Source organism: Macrobrachium nipponense, chromosome 24 (assembly GCF_015104395.2).
Source record: "Macrobrachium nipponense isolate FS-2020 chromosome 24, ASM1510439v2, whole genome shotgun sequence".
In the NCBI taxonomy this organism is placed as follows: Eukaryota; Metazoa; Arthropoda; class Malacostraca; order Decapoda; family Palaemonidae; genus Macrobrachium; species Macrobrachium nipponense.
The window spans coordinates 55,487,069-55,509,375 of NC_061091.1; the positions used below are offsets into that span (position 1 = coordinate 55,487,069).

General features: G+C 46.1%; 1 long non-coding RNA gene across 1 annotated transcript in view; it reads right to left on the reverse strand.

Moving 5' to 3' along the window:
- Window positions 1-1,339: 1,339 nt before the first annotated feature.
- The window catches only part of LOC135205648 (uncharacterized), a 301,866-nt gene continuing 280,898 nt past the window's right edge, over window positions 1,340-22,307 (reverse strand). Inside the window, exon 3 of the long non-coding RNA XR_010312572.1 lies at window positions 1,340-1,778. This is a non-coding gene — a long non-coding RNA (uncharacterized LOC135205648). The remainder of the gene's footprint in view (window positions 1,779-22,307) is intronic.

Sequence of the window (22,307 nt, forward strand, 5' to 3'; positions counted from 1 at the left end):
CCTTTAACCGTTTTGTGCACAGCGCGATTTGAATACAATTATATATGAAATTTCGTTTTTGCGCTATCATATATCACATTATTTATATATGATAATGATAATTTTCTTCATTTCTGATGGTTGCATACTAAACTTCAGCCAATGACAAAAAAAGGAGCCAAAAATGAACTCTTAATCTTGAAAACTAGCTCGCTGTGATTTTTTGAAAAAAAAAATTTTTTCCGCTTCCGCGCTCACTCCGAAACACCTCCGGCACACGGGAGACAATTTTTATTTTACCGCTTCGGCGTTTAAGGGTTAAGATAAGCCCACAAAAATTATTTATACTGTTTTTTTATAATTTTATCACAAAAAGTACATTTTATGATGAAATTGATAAAAAAACCCATGAATTTGTGGATACTTCTCATATAAAAATATTGCGAATAGGCACATTTTCCGCTAGTAATGGGGTATCGGTTCCAGAGAGAAATCTGCCAATACCGGGGGTTCACTTTATGGTGTCCATTTCCGTTTTTTGTACTTAATGATGGTGGATACCGTTGGCTGCGACAGATGCTCGTCACGTGTGATGGCTGTGACTCCCTTTCCCATGGCATACTGGTTGATAATTTTTATTCTCTACTCTAAAGTGATGTTATGCTGCTTCTTCATAACACCATCAGCATCTTACACAAATTTAAAACAGACAAACATCACACACTACCACTGACATAACTTTACTCTGTAAATGAGCACAAGTGAGGGATTGGTTAGGGTGAGAGATTCGCACCTCATAGCCTCTCGGGGCAATTCATTGTACCACACGCTGCTGGCTAAGTCCATTGCATAAGTTTTAATTTATGTGTTGTATTGATATTGCCATCGTAACTTCAAAAATATCATAACTGGTATTGCCATTGTAACTGAAATATTGCAACTCAAAACATCGTAACTCAAGGACTATATGTACAGGCAGTCCCCGGTTGTCGGCGGACTCTATCATCAGCGATCCGGTTTATGGGGCTAGAAATCGGCAATTTATGGCACCATAACGGGATGAGTTCCGGGCAGCGCCATAAGAGTTCTTATGGCGCGCCATAAGGGTTCTTATGGCACACCATAAGGGTGGTTATGGCGCCGATAACCGGTTATTGGAGCCATAAATCACTGAGTTTTGGTTAATGGCAGTTTTCACTTATCGGCACACCCCCGGGAATGGAACCCCCGCTGATAACCAGGGACTACCTATAATAATTAGAAAAGTTCACTGCCTTTTGCTAAGCTTAGTGCACTACTATTATGTTAAGCAAATTATCCATTATTGCAGACATGTTAAGAAAACATCCACTACTGCAGATTAAGTGATTTTCTTGCATAATTATACAGTGTTGATGATTCTGATTATTTGGAGTAAATCACTACAAATTATGTACAGCCCATGTTCTTGGCTTGTACTGTTATTACATATCAAACTTATGGTTATAAGCATATGTTTTTTTAACTACTTTAGTTCAAGTTATTTTGTGACTTGAGGTCTAGTTAGTGATCATAAACTGATCAGTCATACATTAATTAAATAGTATCTAGTTCTTTCATAACTAACTTTCTTAATTTATCATTACCTACTGCCTCTATGGGTCACGTTTGTAGCCAAGATGTACTTTGTAAAGTATGTAAGGACTGGTTCTGCAGTTCCAATGGCATAGGGTGGCCAGACATCCTCCTTTACGGAAAGGTAGTCCTCCTTCTGGTTTTGAACCTTTGTCCTCCATCCTCCGCAACCTTAGTTCTCCTTTCTTGGGAGGAGAGAAATAACAAAATAATAAACAAGGTGTATGAAGAGGTAAAAAAAAAATTGAAAAACAATAATGACGAAACAGTCTAATGTCAGCAGACATAGTCAGATAGTAGACATGAACTGTTCTGGTCCACCATCGGGAGTCCACAGTTGTCAGATCAGCAAGATAGTAGTATATCCATTTGACCACTGCCCATTCAGGCTTGATAGCAGGTAGTAAGCTGTTTTTACTTTGGTGGAAATATTAAATCAAGCTTTGCCAAGCTAAATTTCAACTGAAAAATAAGCTTGCTTTTGCTAGCCAGCCCTCAATAAAAGTTCTCTCTCTCTCTCTCTCTCTCTCTCTCTCTCTCTCTCTCTCTCTCTCTCTCTCTCTCTCTCCGAATGGCAACTAAAGGTTATTTACTATGTAAGGTTTAGTTATCCCCTACTTCAGAAATACTTAACCCGCCCCCCTTTTTTTTAGCTTCATTTACCTCTCTAAGTCCTACTAATCCCATTCCTTGAGGCCTTTTGATACCCTTCAGAATGTTCAGGTAAAAAAATAAAATAGAACTAAGCTTACATAAGCTTCTGGAGAGTCTACCCATTGATTTGTCTACCCCTTTCACATATGCTCATCATTCCAAATCACCTTATTCAAGGCCTATCTTTTGTCACTATGCACTCTGAACTGCCCTTCAACATTAAATGAAGGGCTCCACTGGGGGTTATTGCTTCCTCACAATAGAGCACTACTATTTTGGTGGTTGCTTCCTCTGCATCAAAGGTTTGTAGACAAAGTGGTTCACCTAGCACTCAAGGGCATGGTTTATCTGATAAAATGCAGACTGGTCTTCTATTTAAAACAAATGCTACTGGTTATGCAGTTGACAAAGTCAGTGAAGCAACGCCATAAGGATAAAAATGATTTGTGATTTCTCATGCACTACCATTCTGCTGGATCCCTTGGTGCATCTTGCTCTTCAGTATGTAGAACGTCGGTGTGCAGGAAATTTATCGATCGCAATTCGCTGACAATTTATCAATGGCAGTTCCTCGATTGCAATTAACTGATTAAACAATTCGCCGATTCAACAATTCAGTAACTAAATTAGCAAATTCTCTAAAACTTGATTTCGAATCTTTCTTTTTACAGATAGTCTAATTATTTTAGTTTCACTAGCCCTTAGAGATGGATCTTCAGTTTATTGAAACAGAGAAAGGTTGAAAAATTGTTTGTTCCTACAATGTATACAAACCTTCCATCCTTTATATGGATAGATTGCTGCTCAGCTGAAACTACCAGCTAATACATTCTTTTATACCGAGGTAATTAACTACCGAGCTGGTAGTTACCTGCCCAGTGGTGGGAAGCACCACCGGCTCACTGAGTAGTCACTTTGATTATAGCCGGCAGTGAGGAAAGACCTCTCTCTTTCGCTCTCGCTGTCTTGTTGGAATTATTCATAACATTCTTTTTCTCTTTCTAGATAAATGCGATTATGTCTGGCGAAATGATTATGAGTTCCTGCCCTGGTGTCCCTGGCCATAGGTGTGGGACTTTCATGCGCAGGACACACAGATTCCCTCTCTCTCTTTGTCCTTCTTGCAGAAGGAATTCCTGTACATCAGAATTCCCATGTGAGGAGTGCCATACCTGGTCGCCTGCCCAGTGGGTTGAGCATCACCGGTGGCGAAGTAAGAAGAAGAAAAGAGATTCTTCGCCTTTGAGTTCTTCCTCAAAGACCAAATGACCCAGACCTTCTGCTTCTTCGTCGGGGACTTGTGTTTCATGACCTTCGGCGTCTCACTTCTCTGGGAGTGAGGCGCATAAGAGCGACGATTTAACTCCTGGCCAGCCTTTGAAAGGGTGAAACGGGAAGGCCCTGGCCCTTCTAAGGATGAGCCTGGTTTTTCAATGCATGTTGACGATGCCCTTCATGTTTTGTGGCCTTCATTGGGACTTCCTGGCCTGCCGTTGAAGGAGACTTTTGTCAGCACTCTACTCTGGGGCTGTGTCTCCCTCCTTAGTCTTTTTGGAGGAGTCAGCCTCATCCTCCCGTGCTGTCAAGGAAGATGCCCTTCCCTCTGTGGTACAGCCCCCAGAGCCCTTCCCTGCGGAGGCTCCTTTCGACACTAACCAGGTCAGTCCTCCTGTCTGCCGCCTTTGGGGATATGGGGGCCCTGCAGCTTCGCCTTGTCCCTGGACGAGGTCCGAGGACTCCTCCTGACACGCCTTCTTCGAGAACCAGCAGTGACTCTCAGAGTAGTAGTAGAGACTCCTCTCAGACGCGCTGACGCACGCTCTCCTTCGGGACCTACCAGACCTTCACTTGTAAGCTCCTTGTATTTGTGTGATGCTAAGGCATGCACAAAAGAGCCTTCGTTGGATTTACACTCCTCCTCAATGCGCGATGCTACGGCACGCACACAAGAGGCTTCGCTAATGGCACACTCCCCTGCAGTACACAATGCTTCAGCATGTGCACAAGAGCCTTCATTGGAGAGAGGTCGCAGAGACACTGTCTCTCCCTCTCGGGGTCAACACGCCAACGCACCCCCTTTCTACACCTGCGCGTGCAGCTATACATCGGGAACACCTTCCTGATGCCCGCCATTCATCTGAGCGCCTTGTAACTCCTGTACAGTGCGCTCCGACAGCACACGTGATTACACATGCTTCCTCTAGACAGCACTCACCTGTAAGGCACATTACCCAACGTGCTGCTTCACCTCTGCCTCAGCAACAGCATAAGAGCTCACAGATATGCGCCAATGCTCATTGCGCCAACGAGCGTCACTAGAGCGCTTTTCTAAACACTCCAGTATCATGTCCTCCAGAGCTCCTTCTTCAGAGTACTCTTCTTTATCTTCTACATACGCTACAAGATGCGCTTTTTCACCTGTAGTGCGTCAACGCTTTCCAGCGCGTTCTAACACATGCATTTCTAACGTGCGCCAATATGCATGCCATTTGCCTACACGCGCTTACGTGTGTTCAGAACCTGAGTGCATGCCTGTACCAACACACGCTCCTGCGGATATGCACACAACTGTAGAACCTTCTTCCTCTGTCTTTTTCGGCACGAAAAGTGGAGACGTCTGAGTTGGAGTACATGTCCTCGGAACTTCCATCGTCTGCTCCTCCTCCGGAGGTCCCATCTCCACCTCAGGATCCTTGTAAAACTGCAACCCAGCCTTCCTGAAGGAAGCCACATAGGCTTTTGCCGTTAATCAAAGGTCATCGCTCCCTGACTCTTCCTCGAGAAAGAGGCCGCAAGCGGGCCCCTTCTCCTTTAAATGACCTTCCAGCCCCCCTTCCTATTCCTCTTGGGAAGTTGGGAGAGCAGTTAAGGGGGTTTACCATCCCAAGCTGCCACGAGTGCTCAAAGCCAGGCGAGAGGCGCTTTGGAGGCAAATGCATCCCTTGACTCCTTCTTACGAGTCCAGGCCTCCAACCTCTCGAGGTTCCCGATCTCCTCAGGCTTGTACCCTTGTAGAAAATTATCACATCTCGCCCATCGAATTCGAACCCAGCTGAGTTCCTCCTGACAGGGCTCCTACAGTGCTTGCAGAGAGGGCTCCATCTCCTCTCTCTCCTCCAGCTTCGCCAGATGCAGATAGGCATCCTCTAACTCCACCTTCCCCTTTCTCGCAAGGGGCTGTCCAACGGGGGGCATACGGACCTTTGGAAGGCAGTGAAGAATCGCCCTTGTGATCCTGAGCCTCCTAGGGCTTCTGTGGCTCTGGGGGCCTCGGCTCCAGACCTTCTGCTGCCCCTTATGAGCAACCGGAGACTCGGCCTTCTTCTTCAATACTGGACCCCTCTCATTCACGCCTGGGAATGTCAATGCAGAGGGAGGATGATCTTCCCGATGCAACCGACGATCAGCTGGCTATCTTCTAGAAACAGCTGTTGCAGCTGTTCCAGAAGATGCGGCAGCTGAAACCACCTTCCGCAAGATCATCACTCTCATCCGGAAGGTGAACGGCCTAGGAGAAGCTCCAACTACTTTTCCGAAAGGCCATACGTCGGCAGTCGACCTTCTTTGTCATGCCCCTCAGGGTGCTCGGTCCTGGTTTGAGCTGCCCTTGTCATCCCTGACAAGGGAGGCTCTGACCAAGGTAAATAGGCAGGTTTCAGTGAGGAAGGACTAACTGCGGGCATCTCGGTCCTCTAAGCTACTCCCCTCTGCTTTCCAGAAGCAGAGGAAGTACTAGGTGGCCCAAGAGGCTGAGCCTTCACCCTTGCCCATAAGCTCGACTATCACATTGTTGGCACCTGGAGTTTCGCTCCAGACACTTCAACATCTCTTCCCAAGAGATGTCACAGCTCGAACAAACTGCAATGGCGGTGTTGCAAGCAGCTTCATGGTTGGACTTGGGTGGTACGGTGGGCTTTCTTGCCACCTCTTGAGACTCCATAGCAGCCTGAGAAGCACGCGGACATGGCCCGTCAGCTCCATGACCTTGTTTTGTCAGGAGGTAATGCTATGGAGTTCTTAGTCCACCAGCTTGCCAACCTTTGGGCCAACCTAGTACTGAAGTGCAGGGACACCGTCTCATCCAGGCTTGATTGGGACCCTCAGGATGTGACCGACCTGAGGAATGCCTCGCTTCAGGGATCCACTCTCTTTCCATCTTCAGATGTAAACGAGGTGTTCGGAAACTTCAGGAGAGCAAGCCACGATTCTTTGTTGCACCATGCAGCATCCTTCCGTTGGCCCCAACCTCCTGCTGCTTGCTTGTGGTTGACATCATCCTGGCTCTCCATCTAGGAGGTCTTTTCACCCTCCTGCCAAGGCTGATCCTTGTCCCACTCCCTCCACCACTTGGCAGCCAAGAGGTCATCAGCCCTTTTCAACCAGAGGTGGCAGAGGGCGGGGGCAAACGCGGTAAAAGGAAGACAGTCCGCCGCGACCAGTTAGAAGTGCACTCCCCCCACTCTGCCACCTGTGGGGGGATGACTGGAAGCCAGATGGACAAGGTGGCAGTACCACGAGGTGGAGGATTGGATGCTGACCGTCCTCCGCCACGGGTATCGCGTCCCGTTCATCAACTCTCCCCCTCCTCTGATTCGACCCCCGAAGACATCAGGGATAGACGAAGGATCTTGCTCTTCAGGCGGAAGTCCAGGACATGCTGGGGAAGGACGCTCTCGAGAAGGTCCTCGACGAATCTCTAGGCTTCTTCAGTCGACTCTTTCTTGTAAAGAAGGCATCTGGAGGCTGGAGACTGGTCATCAACCTGACAGCCCTGAATGAGTTTGTTCAACAAACCCAGTTTAGGATGGAAACCCCTAGCACGGTCAGACAGGCCATTTGCCCTCTGGACTACATGGTGACGATCAACCTAAAAGATGCATACTTCCAGATCCCAATCCATCCATTGTCCAGGAAGTTTCTTCGTCTTGTTGTAGCAGACAGTGTGTTCCAATTCAAGGTCCTATGTTTTGGACTCCCACTCGGGTGTTCACTCTAGTGTCGACATGGGCTCATTGCCAGGGCATTCGTCTATTGAGTTACCTGGACGATTGGCTAATACTGGCACCCTCGGTGGAACTTCTTTGTCTCCACCGAGACAGGGTTCTGGCATTTTGTCACGATCTGGTGATCATGATGAACCGCAAGAAGTCCTCTTGGGAGCCCTCACAACGACTGGTGTATCTCAGTATGATCCTCGGAAACCGTTGCAGGGAAAGCCTTTCCGACACCGGAAAAACTTGAATGCTTCCGACGTGTCGCTCTGCCCTTCCTTCGACAGTCCCAGGTGCCAGCACATCAGTGGCAACAGTTGATAGGACATCTGGCCTCGCTGGAACGCCTCGTTCCAAACGGTCAGATGCACCTTCGATCTTTTCAGTGGAGTCTGAAGATTCGTTGGTCGCAAAGTAAGGATTCTCCTCATGATCTACTCCCAGAGGAGAACACGCACTCCGATCTCGAGTGGTGGTTGGATGACACAAACCTGTTGACAGTCTCATCCACCCAATCTGTTCCTGTGCATGGATGCATCCAAGGAAGGCGGGGGCACGCACCTACTGCAACACCTGGCTTCGGGCCTATGCTCCAACCAGGAACGTCGAGATCATATCAACGTGCTGGAACTTTGGGCTTCCTTACTGGCACTCCAGCACTTCAGCTCTCTTCTGACAGGTCACTTGGTGGCGCTGATGAGCGACAACACCACCGTAGTGGCATACGTGAACCGTCAAGGCGGTACTGTCTCTGCAGCTAGGCCAACCAGCAGTGCAGATTCATGAATGGGCAGCTCTCAACTCGGTAGACTTGACAACTCGGTTCATTCCAGGCAAACAGAACATCGTGGCGGACAATCTGAGCAAAACACAGATCGTTGGCTCCGAATGGTCTTTGGCTCCTTGGATAGCGAACAAAGTCTTGACTTTGTGGGGATTCCCCAACGATAGACGTGTTCGCTACCTCTCTAATCGGAAGCTGCTCATTTACTGCTCTCCAGTCCTGGATCTGGCGGCGGCGTTTGAGGACGTGTTCCAGCACCCCTGGGACGGCCTCGATGTCTATGCTTTTCCGCCATTTTGCCTGATCAGGCAGGTGTTGAATTGCGTATGATCCACACCTTTCCTGTCCATGACGCTAATAGCGCCAAAATGGCCCCACATAGAATGGTACCCGGACCTCCTACAGGTGAGGATCTTCCACAACGAGGTGAGCTTCTTACATCTTCACGTGTGGAGGTTATCCGGCAGCTCCTCACAGCGAAAGGCTTTTCGTGAGAGGCTGCGACAGCAATGTCAGGATACCTCAGGAAGTCCTCAACGTCTGTCTATCAGACCAAGTGGGCCATCTTCTGTGGTTGGTGTCGTCGGAGGGGCTGTTCTCTCGGAGCCTCTATCCCCTTGATTGCTGACTTCTTACTTTACCTCTGGAGAGAGAAGCTCCTTTCGGTCTCGAAGGTAAAAGGCTGTCACTCGGCCTTGAACCAAGTCCTCAGACTGAAGGGAATCGATCTCTCTTCCTCGGAGGAACTCTCTATTTTCATACGAAGCTTTGAACAGGGTTGCACTCCAGTATTGGCGAAGCCTCCTCCCTGGGACATCATTGCTGTCCTCAAGTCTTTGAAGAGGGCTCCTTATGAACAGTTGTCCCTGGCATCTGATAGGGATCTCACCCTGAAAACGGTTTTTCTTCTCGCCCTTGCTTCCTCGAAGCGAGTCAGTGAGCTTCATGGCTAGCCTATTCTGTCGCTCATACTGAGGGCTGAACCAATGCCTGCTTCAGCTTCGTCCCTGAGTTTGTTGCGAAAACCCAGAATCCGGCCCAGGTTGATTCTCAGTTCTCTTCGTTCCAGGTTGTGAGCCTGAGCACAGTAACCGAAGACCCAGATGAGCTACTTCTCTGTCCTCTGAGAGCATTGAGGCACTATCTCCAATGGACCAGTTCTACTCGACCCAGCTTACAACATCTCTTTGTGAGTACTGGCCCCTCAAAGAAGAGGGTTACGAGGAATACCATTTCACATTGGATTCGAGAGGTGATTTGCCGTACCCTCTTCCCTCCCTCTTCCCCACTTGCTGGTACCAGTCGAGTGAAGGCTCACAATGTGCGTGGAATGAGCACAACTCTTGCCTTCAAGAAGACCTCTCTGTAACCCAGGTGATGGAAGCCGGCACATGGTCTTGCCCTTCCACCTTCACCAGGTTCTACCTTAAAGACTGTACCCACAGCTACCTCGACACAACTGACCTTGGTCCTGTGGTAGCTGCTCAGCAAGTGGTTTAGTTGCCTCCATGCCCTCAGAGGTCAGAAGTATCGAATCAAGGATCGAGGTTCCATGTCAGGCTGGGGGTGAATGTGAGAGTATGACTGGCCTATTTTCTTTTCACCTTTCCTCCTTATTAGGGGCCACAGCATCAAAACCCATTCTCCAGCACTGATTTCGATACTGGTAAGCATTCCATGTCCGACTAGTGGTTTTTCTGTAGACACACAGAAGTCAGTCTCCACACTCATTTCCGAGGGGGAGTGTGCTGTAACCTGTTATGATTATATAGCCTGGTTGTGGTTGCCAGAGAGAGTTCTACACTCATGCCTTTGATACCCAGGCCGTCAGCCATCAGGTCGCATTTACCATGGCTCACAAGGTGAAGGATCTACGACCCCGAGCTAAAAGCCAGGCTCCTGGCATCCCGGGTAAGTAATGGATGGAAGGTCTGTATACGGTGTAGGAACAAATGACATCTTTAAAAGTAAAATGTATTTTTCCCTAACCATACAAACCTGGAGTCCTTTACTTAAATGGTCTCGCCAATCACCCACCCCCTTGATTCAAGGATCATCATCAAAGACCTGGCTGTCATCAAAGTGACTACTCAGCAACCCGGTGGGGCAGGTAAATACCAGCCCGATAGTTAACTACCTCGATATAAAAGAATGTATCAGCCGGTAGTTTCAGCTGAGCTGCAATCTATCCTTAATAAAGGACTCCAGGTTTGTATGGTTAGGGAAAAATACATTTTACTTTTAAAAATGTCATGTTTCCGGCCATTTGTTCTATAGAGAAAAACAGATTGACGAGACAGTGCTTTGGAAATGAGAAATTCTATAAAAATAAGTATCAAACTTGAGTTAGTACATGCAGAAACATCACACAACAAGTCAATCAAGGGAGCATAATCACTGCCGATGCAGCAAGTGTTGAAGCTTCAAAAGTTTGAGAAAATTCGTGAAGTCTAAAAATATAACTGAATTGCCTCATGTCATATTGTCTAATGTCCTTGGAAAATGCAGCCAAGCAGCAATTGGTAAACTTTCAAACACTGACTGCATGAATAGAACAATGAGAAAATGACAAATTTCCTAAGACAGAATGTATTTTTCATGGGTACAAACCTGAGGTCTTAACAATAGGATAATTTTCTAGCACCTAGCTGGATCTGGTTAAATCGCAGATGAAAAGCAAGGAATCTTGTGAGATCTGGCAACATGTGCGTATGACGGGTGAAAAGTGGTCATGGACCATGCACCCTCACTACAGCGTTCAGTCTTTCCCAACTCAGGATGTCTTTAGGAAGACAGAGGGGTGGCTAGAGGCGGGCAGTACAACGTTAAGACATCAGGTTTGTAGCTATGAAAAATACAAATTGTCTTAGAAAATTTGTCATTTGTTCATACGCAAACAAACCTTCGGTCTTAACAATAGGATAGACTCATACTTGGAGGGAGGTACAAGACATCCTAAACTGGCTGGGAGCCTACCCACCAGTCCAGCTCCAGAAAAAAAAAAAACTTCTGGAGAGGGACTGAAGCCCATTGAGAAGCTAGATACATTGATATCCAATGACTCAGTCGCTGAGCGGTGTACAATGATATATGGGACGAATCATTGTATGTATAGGGAACTAAAGAGAAACTTTGACTGTCCAATAACAAACCAATGCGACAGGGTTCCTTACCACTCCCTACTCCTCCTTGCTAAGGAGCAGAGTATATGCTACCGAATAGAGGGTTGGTTATTTGCATACCAAGCAACCAAACTATCGGTATGACTACCTTACTCACCTGTATCAGACCAGTCCAGCGAATGACGTGTCTATTCCTCAACCCACCCGAAGGAAGAAGGAAAGGTACAAGAGAAAGAAAGACACCAGCCAACTCACTCATTCTCTTATCCACACAATCATCTTAGGTGAGATACAAATGTGCCCTGTTAAGGGCAGTGATGAGTTACACAATCTGTTGGGCAGCCAACACAGGACCCAGGGATAACATGTCCATAGATCTGTGGGCGACATCCTTTAGGTAGAAGGAGGTGAACATGGACTGGCATAACCAAGTACCACCACTCAGCACTCAATGAACAGCCAAATTCTTCTTGAAAGCCACAGAGGGACCAATACCCCTAACATCATGTGCTCTAGCCTGCACAGACGTGGTGGCGTAATCATCAAGAATCAAGTATGCCTGTCTGATGGCTTCTTGTATCCAAAAGAGATAGTATTCTTGGACACCTCTTTCTTTGCACGCCCCGTGCCAACAAAAAGTCTACGACAGCCTGGCCTAAGATGCTGTATCTTTTTAAGGTAGCAATGCAAAGCCCTGACAGGACATAACAAAAGCTCTTGGGAATCACGGCCCACAAAGTCATCCAGTGATGGAATGGAAAAGGAGGCGAACCTATCATCATGCACCGAGGGATTCTAGGTCTTAGCCACGAATTCCTGGACAAACTTAAAGGACACTGACCCCCAACCCCTCATGTGCTTCACATCATAGCTCAGACAGTGCAGCTCCCCGACTCTCTTCAAAGACGCCAAGGCCAGGAGGAAAACCGTTTTGAGTGTAAAGTCCCTATCTGACAAACGATGCAAAGGCTCATATGGAGCTTTAGTGAAATTTCTTAAGACCAAGGAAACATCCTACATTGGGGGCTTGAGCTCTCTAAGAGAATACAACTGCTCAAACCCTTTAACTAGCAAGGAAAGTTCCCAGGATGAGATGTTGAGACCTCTAAGACGTAACACTAAACTCAGGGCCGCCCTGTAGCCTATAATGGCAGAAACAGACGAACCTTTCTCATCTCTGAGGAAGGTCAAAAAGTCTGCTACATGCTGAATAGAGGTTCTGAGTGGAGAAAAACCCCATTTATAACACCAATCACAGTAAATCACCCATTTGCCTTGGTAAATTGCAGAGGTCAACCTTCTGAGACAGCTGGACATATGCCCTGCTGTCCTCTCAGAAAAGCCTCTTGCTTGGAGGAGATACTTGATAGCCTCCAACCATGAAGAGACAGGGATTCTACTGACTGGTGGAACCTTTCTACGTGTGGCTGACACAGAAGATGCCACCAGGGGGGAAATTCTCTTGGTACCTCCGACAACAATGACAGCAGATCCAGAAACCATTCCGCCTGCAGCCACAGAGGGGCTACCAAAGTCATCCTGAGACTTTGCAAACTCATCAGCCTGTTCAACACTTGACGGATCAAACAAAACGGAGGGAAGGCATAAACCTCCAGGTTGTCCCAGGGATGTTGGAATGCGTCCTCCGCTAAGGCCAGACTCCAGTTTCCTGTTGAACTGGGTCACAAAAAGGTCCAGCAGTGGTCTCCCCCCCAAACCTGGAAGAGCTTGTCTGCCACTACTTGAAGGGAACATTCTGTGCCTAGGACCTGATCCCGGCGGCTGAGGTTGTCTGCGACCACATTCCGTTTGCCTGGGATATAGCTGGCTGAGAGCTCTACTGAATTGCTGACTGCCCACTGGTGAACCTCGACGGCCAAGGTGTGAAGTTGACAAGAAACCAGGCCCCCCTGCTTGTTCACATTAGCAACCACCATGGTGTTGTCCGACATGAGAACAACAGACTGACCCTCTACTTTCACCCGAAATTCCTTCAGACCCAGAAAGGCTGCCTTTAACACTAAGACATTCATATGCTGCTGTTTGTCCTCCAAACTCCAAATGCCCGAGGTAATGAGGCCGCCTATATGAGCACCCAAACCTGCGAGGGAGGTGTCTGAAAACAAAAGGAAGTCTGGAGGAAGAGAACGCAGAGGAACACCCTTCAAGAGATTCCAGTCGTCCAACCACCAACGAAGGTCTTCTCTTGCTTCTAGAGAGAGAGGAACCCTTATTAGGGGGCGAGTCCCCCACCAGAGACCAGAATTCCCTCAGTGTCCATTGCAGGGACCGAAGATGAAGTTGCCTATGAGGGACCAGCTTCTCCAGAGAAGACAAAACTCCCAGAAGAACCTTCCACTGATGAGCTGACTGATGTGGTTGCGACAGCAAGTCGCTCACCACCATTCACAACTTCTCCAACCCGTTCTGACGGGAAAACTCTTGAAACTGCCCAGATAGAGGATCCTTTGACTGGGTACGAGGTTTGACTTCTCTTGGTTCACCACGATGCCCAGTTTCAGACAAAACCAAAGCAGACGATCTCTGTCCTGCAGCAGCTTCTCTCTGGAACCTGCCAAGACCAACCAATTGTCGAGGTATCTCAACGAATGGATCCCCTGATCATGGGCCCAACTTGAGACAAGAGAAGAACCTTGTGAACATCAGACGGGCTGTGGTCAGCCCGAAGCACAGGACTTTGAATTCAAAGACATTGTCTCTGAGAGAGAGGCGAAGGAACTTTCTGGACAACGGATGAATAGGGATCTGGAAATATGCGTCCTTCAAATCTATCTACAGCATGAAGTCGCTTTCCCTTACAGCTGCCAACACTGATCGCGGGGTCTCCATCTTGAACCTCGTTTCCCTGATGAAATGATTCAAGGTGGATAAGTTGATCACAAGTCTCCAACCTCCTGATGCCTTGGGCACCAAGATGTGACTGCAAAACCCCGGAGATGGACGTACCATTTCCTCTGTCACATCCTTGTCCAGCATCTTCTGCACTTCCTCTCGGAGAGCCAAGAACTTAGGAAAATCTGGAAGATACACCCTCCTGAGCAGAGGCTTGTCCAAGAGCGGGGGGAGAGAAGTCTAAATTGCAGTAGATACCCAACCCAAAGGACATCTACTACCCACTTCTCTGCCCCATAACTCTGCCACTTGGCCCACTGGCCCACCAAGCACCCCACCACCCATGGCACAGGAGAGGGAGAGGTGCCTAACCTACCAATGACCTCCTTTACCTCTGCCCCTGGGGCCCCTTCTCAACTTAAAAGAGTGGGAGCGAAAGGGACGTTAATCCTCTGACCTAGACTGGGACAAACAGGACGGCCCTGCCGAAACTGAACTCCTTGATGGCCTACCAGGCGACAATCTTCATGTCTGCTGCTGGGCAGGGGGAGAAGGAGGAGCCGGACATCTCCAATGACGAGACTTTGACTTTGACACAGACTGGTGCACTAACCTGTCCTTCATGTCAGCCCAGCGTCGGTCCATCGTATCCTCCAGCTCAGTCTGAAGGAACAGAAACTGAATCCCAAAGGTCTCCATTCCTCAATGCCAACAAGGACTCAGGGTCAACCAATCTTTCTATCCTGGACAAAGCCGAGTCTTTTCTGATCACGAGAAGATTAGCACATAAATTGACGCTGAAGTGTGCGAAATACGAGAATGCCTTGCCCCCAGACTGCAACAAACTGGCAAGAAAAGAAGCACTCACTAACCCCTCTGGGGACCTGTCAGATGCTATCTTGGCAATGACTGCCAACCAGAAGGCCAACCAAGAAACTGTCTGCAACATGGAGGCTACCATAGACTCCATAGCTGAGGCATCCTGTGGAGATGGACAGAGCCACCAACCCCACCTGTTCCAAAGTCAACCCTGGCTTCTGACGAATGACGTCCGGGATAAGATGATGTGACATCAAGTAGGCAGAGTTTGTAGCATAGTACTTCCTATGCCTCATGAGTGGCGGGGGAAGCAACTTGTAAGAACCCCTTGAGCGAAGAGACCCATCACGATCTGAAACAGAGGCCTTTACCTTATGCAAGACTGACTGGACATGCCCCAATAAGGGAAATTGAAACGATGACTTGGGATCTTGCGTAGCTCCCAGCAAGGCTTCCAAGCGAGAAGGAGCGAAAGATGATCGAGCCTTAGTCCTACATGTCTCCCTCCTCCTGCTCCGGCAACGGAGACCAATGATGAGAAGAATGAGCAGGCTTATCCAATGCACCTTCTTCATGTCAACCAACAGAAGAGCCAGCAGCCAAACAGCCTGAAATGCCAACCAACCTGTCTGGGCTGGATCCAAGCGCCAAATCCTGCGACAAAACAAACACAACACTAGGAACATCACTATGCACACTCCCAATATATGACTCGCGTACGTGGCCCCGTACATGCACGTGTGGGGCAGATGCACATAAGTGCAAAGGAGACGCATCTTGAACACTCGAAATAGAATGAGAATCCCTTGGAGTCGAACCCCAGGAAGCAACAAGGGGAGGGGCAGAAAAACACTTCTGCTGCCCTATTTCCGTGCTCACAACCTTCGATTTCTTGACAGGCGCCTTGAGATCCTTACGGCGACGAATAGGCCCCGGTGTTGGGGAAGTAGAAGAATTTGCAAACGTGCATGAATGTGCAAGGTTGCAACACACTCGCAACTCGATTCAGAGGATGAAGCAGCCACTACAGATCACACAGGGAATGAAACACTTACACTTCCAGGAACATGAATCAATGAATTGTCATCAAAGGATTTTTGTTAGTACAAATTTTTGTTGGAAAATTGCTGTCAACAAATTTTCGTAGAAGAACTTCTTTCTAGGTGAACTCTCAGTGGTCCCCAGTGGTGTAGCCAGGGGGAGGGCCAGGGGGCCATGGCCCCCAAATTTACATTAAATAGTTGTATCAATTTCAATATTTAGAACCCTAGTCAACAGTTTTAGATTAGATTAGATTAGATTATAAAGTTTTTGGCACATAGCCAAGCGCCGGAGCCGAGGGGCCATTCAGCGCATATATATCTTAAGAATAAAAAAATTCGCTATCACACAAAGAAACATACACACAACCGATCTAACATACAAATCATTCATTCATAAAAACCAAACAAGAAACCTAAAACAATTAAAAGATAATTACAATTCGTAAAAAAGACCAATATTTTTTAAAAAATGTCATAATTTGCTCTGCCTGAGCACCTTCACCTAAAATATCGGCAAGTGTCTTATTTGCCAGCAAACAAGCTCTACGTTTGGTTTCAAAATGAGGGCACTCCACCAAAATATGCACCACAGTCAAATCCACATGACAGGTGGAACAGCGAGGAACCTGCCTATCCGCTCCACTCATCATTAGATACCCATGAGTATATTTAGTGTGGCCAATACGTAATCTAGCTAAAACTATCTCAGACCTTCTATCCATCCGGCTATGAGGCCAAGGATGAAAACAGAAGGCCTAATCGACTTTAATTTAAGATTATTATCTAAAGTAGACCAGTGGGCCTGCCACTGGTCTCTACAATAAATCGAATGGTAGTTTTTAAAATCGGAAACAGGGACGCCCATGTTGGAAATGTGCCTAAGCCTAGTTGCAGCCTTCAGCAGCAGCGTCGGCTCGCTCATTCCCAACAATTCCAACATGGGACGGAGCCCAACAAAACCTAACAGAAAAACCTCTTCTATTAATTAAAAGATAAAACCAATCTTGTACTTCTTGCACTAAAGGGTTGCAAGAGACTAGGCTTTTAAGAGAAGATAAAACACTCAAAGAGTCGGTAAAAATAGTAAAAACCTTGATTAGTATAAGAAACTAATAAAAAATATACTTAAGAGCAGTCAAAACTGCCAGCAGTTCAGCTGTAAAAACAGAGGAATTAGATGGAAGCTTCTTTTTAATAATATTATCACTAGTCACTACAGAGCAACCAACACCATCAGAACCCTTCGAACCATCAGTATATATATGTTGAGAATCACCATGTTCAAAAGCATGGTCCAAAAAACTTGCCCTCAACTGATCACCAGAGCTGATACTCCTGCTGTCCCTAATTGGGCAGATTTCTAAGAGTGGCCTATTCCAAGGAGGAAATTTTGAGGGCGAAATTTCAGCTACTGCAGGGGTAGTAATCCCACCTCCCTGGCAGAGCTTGCTAGTCGAACTTCAAGCGGCTTTGGTAGTCTAGGTCTATTTGGGGCTCTATCAGTTGGTTCTCTAACATACTTCATAATTAGGGTTCAGCCTTTGATGTAAGTACTCTTGATATGACTCTCAAGCCTAATTCCTCCCTACGGATAAATAGTGGGGGTGGGAAAAACCTGACTCAACATATAGGCTCTCTACTGGAGAAGTTCTATAGGATCCCGTACAAATACGTAAAGCCAAATTATGGACAACATCTAATTTCTGCAGTGTTGTCTTGCATGCACAACCATAAATTTGACAACCATAATCAATTTTGCTTAGGCATAAAATGGTGGTACATCCTCAAAAGGGTGATTCGATCTGCCCCCCAATTAAAATTAGAAACAACTTTTAGAATATTAAGACGAAGCTTCACGTTACATACAACTTCATTAACATGTTGAGCAAAAGTTAATTTCTTATCAAATGTAATACCTAGATACTTAATGCTATCTTCATAAGGTAAAATCGAATCATTTAAAAACAGCGTAGGAATCTCTTCCACTCTTCTTAATCGGCAAAATCGTATAGCTTTGGTTTTTTCTGGTGAAAATTTGAAACCTTTAGCACTGGCCCATAATGTTGAAGCATTAATAGCAGTCTGGATCTTTTGACAAGCTTCGACAGCTGTAGACTTGCTACAGATTATTGCATAATCACAGCAAAGGCCAGACCATGCACCCCGACAGGAACTTGTTCTAAATAGGCCGTTGACAGCTACATTAAAGAGTGTTTGGACTAAGGACGCTTCCCTGAGGTAACCCTTCTTCTTGAGGGTAAGCAGAGGAAATGTAAGACCCCACTCTTACTTTCAGGTAACGTTCTGATAAAAAATCTTTCAGACAATAGAACAAATTACCCACAACACCCCACTCTACAAGTTGCATAAGGATACCCCCTCGCCAGGTAGTGTCGTAGGCTTTTTCTAAGTCAAAAAACACTGCAACAGTCTGGTTTTGCACAGCAAAAGCATTCTGTATCTCCCGAGTAAGGAACCATCAAGGGTCAGAAGTACTTCTATTTTTCCTAAAGCCAAACTGCCGATTAGATAAAAGATTCTTTGAATCCAAATACCACACAAGTCGAGCATTGACCATCCTCTCATAAATCTTGCTAACACAACTGGTTAGAGCAATTGGCCTATAGTTCTTAGGAAGGAAGGAATCTTTAAAAGGTTTTAAAACAGGTACAATAATCGATATCTTCCAAGACTCTGGTGAAGTTCCTGAAAGATAAAAACTGTTTAAAATGTCTAAAAGAAATTGTTTTGTACTTCTAGGCAAATTAAAAATCATTGAGTACAGTATATCATCTTCCCCAGGAGATGTTGGGGAAGATAACGAGATTGCTTGATCTAATTCTTTCATGGTGAAAGGAAGATTATATGACTCTGAATTTGAACTAACAGCAGGAACAACCGTGGTACCGTCCCTAATATTCCTGAATGCAGTAGAGTAATGTAGGGCACTAGATATATTGGAGAAATGCCTACCAAAGGTTTCTGCAACTTCTCCAGAATCAGATATGAGTAAGCCATCAATTTTCAATACAGGCAAGGGCAAGGGAGGTGGAGAAAATTTCCCTTGCAGCTTTCGGATTCTGTTCCAGACTAATGACATAGGGGAATCATATTTTAACTCACTTATATATCTGATAAACGATTCCCTCTTTGCCTGCTTAAATGTTTTCTTTTGCTTAGCAAGAGCTCTTTTATAGATAATTTTATTGACCAAGCAAGGATATCTACGATATCTCTTGTAGCAAGTTCTTGTTATCTTCGGCTCAAGGCACATGAATCGCTCCACCAAGGTACTAGAGGACGACGAGGTTTACCAGAAGTTCGAGGAATAGACAGCATGGCACCACACAGCAATATATTGATTAAATACTCATAAGCAGATGTTGGGCTCTGAAAAATCAGTTATCTCTTTATCAACTTCAGTAGATTTTTGAATAATCCCCAGTCAGCCTCCCCTACCTTCCATTTTGGTAAACATGGAGATGGAATATTTTTCATAAACTTTAAGTGAATGGGCCAATGATCCACTGCCATGATCATTCTGGTCTACTACCCACTGAAATCTAACCTCAAAGACGAAGAGCAGATAGTGAGGTCAATGGCTGAATCAGAATTATGAAAAACATCATGTCTTGTAAGGGGAACCATCATTCATTAAAGTGATGTCATTTAAGTCAAGCAGTTCTTCTATTATTAAACCCCACCGGTCGCAGTTTGGCTCTCCCCAGAGGGTGTGCTTGGCATTAAAATCCCCCATCAGAATGAAAGGTTTAGGAAGCTGGTCTATTAACGTCTGTAGATCGGTTAATTCTAGCTGACGAGGATTACCCTGCGCATCCTGCAATCTATTTTCCAATGATGGATCAAGGTAGAGAGAACAAATTGTGATCCATTTTATAGTTGAAATTTGAACTGCACATGCCTGCAACACAGTGTTCAATTGAACAACTCTGTGATTAACAGACTTACGGACTATGATGCCTGTGCCTCCCTGAGCACGTACACCTATCAGGGGTGGAGACCGTATGAAATGAATAATTAAAACCAACGTTGGGAGTGTGCGCTCCCAACTTTGTCTCTTGTAGCACATCGCAGATAGATTATGTTCCTTAAACAGAACCCGAACTTGCTCTCTATTGGTTATAAAGCCACGGATGTTCCATTGCATGAGAGCCATTATTTAGAAGATGGGATCTTAAAATTTTCTACCAATTTAGGAATCTGAGTCCTGGTGAGAGAGATCTTATCAGTTTTACCAGAACTACTTGATCTAGATCTGGGTGATATAGATCTTTTAGATGATGGGCCTTCCACTTGCCCTTTCAGTTTTGTTTTTATTTTTCCCCTATGATGGCCGACTGACCGAGAATGAGGCGAGAGAGAAAGGGCCTCTTCTGACGAATAAAAGACGGCCTCTATCTCCTCACCGTCATCTCCACGGTGCACTGTAATGACAGGATCAGGTGAGGGACTCAATGTCAGGCAATGTCCCTGTCAGAGAGAAGTCGTCAACAGTTTGAGATCTGGCTTGAACCCTTGAACCAACAGGGTCCCCTGGCTTGACCAGAGTCTCTACAACATGAGGAGCCCCGCCAGAGGGGCCATGAGAAGCCCCACTAGGAGGGCCGTGGGGAGCCCCACCAGAGGGGGCTTGGGAAACCCCACCAGGGGGGGCACGGGGAGCCCCACCAGAGAGGGCATGGGAAACCCATTAGGGGACCCCAACCGGGGGGGAGCACCACCTGAATGGGCACCAGAAGTAGCAATATCCAGCTGTTGTGCCTTCAAGGCATCTGAATAAGTTTTCCTTCCCAATAGCTTCTTGGCCTGTCCCACACTGATGTGTTCAGCAATAGATTTAAGTAATGCCTCCTGTTCTTTTTTAAATTCACTGCATTTCTTATCTCGGGCTCGATGTTCACCCTTACAGTTCACACAAATTACCGGTTCAGAACATTCCTCGTGCTCAGGCTTGCCACACGATTCACAAAGTTTATTTCTGGTGCAAACATTTGAGGAGTGTCCAAAGCCAAAACATTTAAAACACTGGAGCACTCTCGGTCTATAAGGACGAACTTTCATAATTTCATTGTCAAGAACAATTTCAGATGGCAAAAAGGACTTACAAATGTTAAAATAATCATAGACGAGCGGGGCACCTTGAAAACCTTCCAAACCACGTCTGGACACATCTCCAAAATTTCCTCTTCGTCCATTTCATGTAAATCTTCATTGAAGATACACCTTTGGCGTAACTAAAAGTATAGTGTGGTTTTACCTCTTTTATCATACCTTAGGGATCAAGCTTTAAAAGTTTAGGAGCATTACTGATTGAACATTGGTCTTGGCATGAACTAAAAAACTATTACGCCCAAAGCGAGTTACTTCTGGGCTCCCAACATTGCCGATCTTCTGGCTTACCAACCTTTTCACCTTGAAGAGGTTGCCTCTCTCACCATGTGTTGAAATAATCAACCACTTAGCTGGGTCTGGTAATCTGGGGGTTTTACTTATTTTATTCGAATCTTTAGTTTCAGTTGGTGGTCTATATATCTCAAGATACCTAGGGACCTCTTCTGCCTCTACAAGTCCAACACTCATAGAGTCTGACCTAAACTCTCTGTAGGCTCTGTGAGCTTCCGATTCATTGTTGAAAAATATCCAAAATTCAAAACAACCGTAATTTTTTCCAAGTCTATTCCGTAATTCTTTTACGTTCCCAAATTTACAAAATTCATTGAATAAGGTTTCATAATTCCAGTCTAAAGGACTGGTTTTACATACAAATGTTTGTAACAAGGAGCTCATTAGAAAAAGGCTCCAAAGTCACAATGGAAGAATTACCAAAATTTTCCTTGTCCTTATCCTTGCCCAAGTCGTCAACAGAAGGTTTTAGTGTGTCCATAAGACGTAGAATTGATGATTCGTCCAGGTAGTCCCCCACCCACCATGGAGCCACATTTAGAGGACAGTGTTATCCCATACAGGGCTGCCCTAGGGGTACCACCCAGATATACACCCCACCCTCAGTGCTTAAGGCGTCATGATGTCCGTCGAGATCAGACCCAGCACTAAGAGAAGGGTTTGACATCTAAACTTTCCCCTCGCTCGACCACGTTAGGTACTCGAGTTCTACGGGTGAGGTGGCATGCCAACCATCCTCACCCTCCACCAAATCCAATGAATAAGTCCAAATCATGTCCAAAATCAATCCAAAAGTCATCAACATAAATCTGTACCTTATAGGGGGAGGAGCAGAAGGATGAAAAGTTTTAGAAAAGGAAAAGAGCTGACTTATTTAGTTGGATCAACAGCTGGGCACCAAGGCCCAGCGAGAAAGTAGTTCCCACCAGGCATCAGGGCCCAGCTGCTGAACCCTAAGCCCCCCATCCTTGGCAAGGCTTCAGCATCTGGGGGGTCAACCAGTTTTTGTTTGAATAAATATGTC